Raw genomic sequence first — 4,078 nt, 5'->3', positions numbered from 1 at the left:
GTATATACATTTTAAACAAAGTTCTTTAAAGTGAATCTTTAGCAAAATCTATCAAATGGTTCAAGGTCAAATGAATCCTGTAACGAGCACTAAAATAAAACCTACAATAATAACAATTTGGCCTGCCTCTGGGTGGCACAGAAGTAAAAGCATCCAGCTGCTAATCCAAAGAATAATGGTTCAAATCCACTAGCTGCTCAATGCGACATAGTCCTAGTAGTCCACTTGTGTAGTGACTGACAACTTTGGAAAGCGTACTACTGGCTGTTCTACACTGTCCTACATGATCGTGTCATGAGTCAAAATTGATTCAAGAGTAGTGAATTTAATATTTGGGTTATCCTTTATTTTGCATAAACTAACTTTTCTCTAAAGTTACTTTATACAATTGTCTTGTGTTACCTAAAAGACCTTCATTTTGTGACTTCTTGGAAGTTATGATGTTTTTTTTAAAAAAAGCATCATCTGGTGAGAATAATATGGCAAAAAGGGAAGAGGATTTCTCTTGAGCCTTGACTATCCGCACTAAGGAACAGTACCTAGGCTATCACATACTACAAGAAAAAGAAATTTTGTGACGTTGTATAATGTCTATTTTAAGACATAATGTGTCTTATTCCGGAAAAAAAGTCTTATTCATAAAAACCTCCCATTATTTTAGCTGTGGCTGAGAAAAATGTTTTGTTCCTTCAATGTAGTTGATGGATCAGAAGCAACACTTTTTTTTTTTTTTGCTGGATAACATAGAATCTTAAGAGCCCTCCACAAAGTTTTACTGAATCACTTTCTATGATTTTTTTTTAATTTAGGTTGTTTATTTTTCATTTCAATGAACATCTACAGAGATTTTGGGATTCCATTCATTCATTGTTGCACCCTTCTCCCCGCACAAACCCCTCCCCCTCCCCCCTTTTGCTCCTCTCCTTGAAAAGCAAAAGAAAAACTCCCTCATTGGTACACAACCCCCCCCCCCCCGCACCTTGTATACTAAAGTTAGGGAAGAACTGACCTGGAACATTCTGGTAGGTTCATAGCTATTTAATTAGATTCACACAATGTTAGTATCCTGTTTAATCCATTTAAGTTTTAAATGGTTCCTTACCTACAGAACAAGAAATTTAGTGGCTGGAATAGCAGGTAACTGGACCAAGTACAAAAAAATTCACATTGCCTTTTCAAATTCACCCTGCACTCTTTCAGTTGATATATTTGAGGATGGAGGGAACCCACAATGCAGTTATTCAGTCTGAAATTTCTGATATAATTATTCCCCAATTACCTTCAGTAATTACTTCTTTATATGCTAGATAACTGCTTTATTAATTTTTTAATTATATTTATTGCAAATCACCGAATTATTTTAAAAATTAACTAAGATATGTGGAAAAGATTATTCGGGATGCTGGACTTTACTCATGCTCATGCGAAGGCTATATATGAACCAGGAGAATGGGAACACTGCATGGTCTAAAACTGAGAAGGGAGAGTTTCAGAGTTGTATGCACTCTCCATACCTATGCAATGTGTATTGTGAGCAAATTATTCAATAAGAGGAATGTGGCATCAGGATTGTAAGAAGACTCAACAACCTGCGTTATGCAGATGCCACTATCTTGCTTGCTCAAAGAGAGGAGGACATAGAGTATTTGTTGTAGATCAAGGTATGCAGCCTTTGGTATGGAATTGCATCTCAATATCAAGAAAACAATGATTCTTACTCCTGGACTGATAGGTAATATCATACTGGATGGAAAGATTTACATGGTCATATGCATGGGTCCACAATTAGCTGGGAAAATCGGCAGTTACGGACCTCTCCAAATCATTGAGGAGTAATGATGTCAACTTGAGAACTAAGGTGTGTCTGATTCACCTTCTGATTCTATTTCCAATCATTTGCTATCCATCAAAGAGCTTGAGAATGAATAAAGCTAACAGGATAAGAACTAATGTGCTTTGAGCTGTGGTGTTGGAGAAGAGCACTGAACATCCCATGGGCAGCCAAGAAAATGAGTAGCTATGTCTTGGGAGAGGGTGCAGCTGGACTGTTCTTTGGAGGCAGGAATGATGAGGCTTCGCCCGAGGCTTGGCCCCACACATTTTGGGCATGTTGCTAGAGAGGAGGGTTGGTGAGGTAGAGGACGACCCTCAACCTGGTGGACAGACACGGTGACTGCCACAATAGGCTCCTGTGTGTCAGGTAGTATGAGGATGGCACAGAATAGAAGAGGGTTCAGATCTATTGTTCACAGGCTCGCTGAGTCATACTAAACTGACGGCACCTAACAACAACATAATCCTTTATTCACGTATTTAGATATTTGAACATTTTCAGAACATGAATTAATGGAGCAAGCATGAATTTCCTTCCTGCAACCAAAATAATAAAAATTATGTATGTAAACAAAGAAATAACCCCAAAGCACTATTTTTAAAAATATTTTTAGTCTAATTAATATTCTAAGATATTAAATGTCAAATTCCCATGCTAAACAATTTTACCAGGATTTTTCTTTTAACTTCAATGCTCTGGTTTCCCATGTAGTCAAACCCTCTAAAACGTCTTCATGTTGCTAAAATCCCTGTAGCCTTGAATTCACACACATGCACACACACCCACAAACACACCGACCTCTATTTGTTTGTAAACGTGGGGAATTTATTAATGTTGGGTGTTTTTTGTTTTCTTTACACCCAACTCTCTTTTCGGGGCGGGGTGGGGTAGAGGTCACCCCCCCCCCAGGGCCCTGCGTGCTCATCGTCATTGCTTCCTGCATCTCCTCCTCCGCCGCCTACTCCGCGTCCTCCGGGTCCCACGGGATGGAATAGGGTTCGATGTGAAGGTCCTCCAAGGCGCCATCCACCCACAATGCCAGCCCCACCGTGGCTGGATCCTGGGGACTTGCCGTCTCACTGGTGAAGCCGCAATCGAGGAGCGTCATGTTGTCGTCGTCCAGGAGCTGGTCGTCCTTGTAGAGGCGCTGTTCCTCAGGCGGACGGCTCAGGATGTCCTCGATCATAAGCTTCAGCTCCAGGACGGTGCTCGACTCCTTGGCGTCGATGAACATGGTGGTCTTGTGGCGGCGAACCATCAGAAACACTTCCATGATGGCGCCTGCCTCTAACAGTCAATGCGCATGCGTGCCCCAGACGCAACCGCGTGCCCCCCCCACGCAACCGCATCCCCCCGGACGCAACCGCGTGTCCCCCCCCCGACGCCACCGCGTGCCCCCCACGCAACCACGTGACCCCCCGACGCAACCGCGTGCCCCCCCCCACGCAACTGCGTGCCCCCGACTCGCTCCAGGCATGCCAGCGTGCTCTAGTTGTGGCCATGTGCCAGAGATCCACGTAATTCCCAGCATCCTGTGTGCCCACACTAGCACACCCTGACCCCGTTCTCGTCCTCCATTGTATGGTTATGTTAATGTTTTAAAATACAGGAATAAGTACATCATACATTTGTACATTAATAAAGAGGTAGTTTTTACTGTTTCATTCTTTACCAGATACTTAAAAATTTCCAAATTATTCTAACACACATTAATTGCTCAAAGTGAATCTGAGACATCTAGGAATGTTCAGGAGTCAGGGATAGATTCCTGAGTACTTTAAGAACATTTCAAGAACAATACAAACATTTTTGACAATTGAAAAATACGGTGCTTAACTCAAAAGTTTTTTTCAAACAACATATGCTAAATACTTTCCTTACTTCAGGTGATTAACAAACACAGGAAACAGTGCTATATTATTAACATTTACTTGACTGGCTATACTTTTAGAATGTATCACACGTATTATTATTTGTTTTTTTGTTGTTTTTTAAATACTTTAATGGTTTTCATATAATAATTCTTTTATCCATATGCAACAAATGATTATGAGAGCTTATAGACATGGAAAGGGCTGAAAGGGTTGTTTGTTTCATTCATATACACTGTGTTTTATACAATCTTTCACTTACATTGTGTTTTTGGGTTTGGTTTTTTTCCTATTTTTTTTAATAATTTAGTTTGTTTCTTTTTCATTTCCATGAACATCTACAGAGATTTTGGAATTCCATTCATTCATTGTT

The 4,078-nt window shown here is 40.6% G+C and overlaps 1 pseudogene; it reads right to left on the bottom strand.

Annotated features, from left to right (window-relative positions):
* Positions 1–2,792: 2,792 nt before the first annotated feature.
* Positions 2,793–3,107, bottom strand: LOC102858877 (annotated as a pseudogene).
* Between the last annotated feature and the right edge of the window lie 971 nt (positions 3,108–4,078).

The sequence above is a fragment of the Elephantulus edwardii genome, unplaced genomic scaffold (genome assembly GCF_000299155.1).
Source record: "Elephantulus edwardii isolate Elephantulus edwardi_28Jun2011 unplaced genomic scaffold, EleEdw1.0 scaffold00336, whole genome shotgun sequence".
Lineage (NCBI taxonomy): Eukaryota > Metazoa > Chordata > Mammalia > Macroscelidea > Macroscelididae > Elephantulus > Elephantulus edwardii.
The sequence above is the reverse complement of the archived record's forward strand: the minus strand, read 5'-3'. Positions and strand labels throughout refer to the sequence as shown.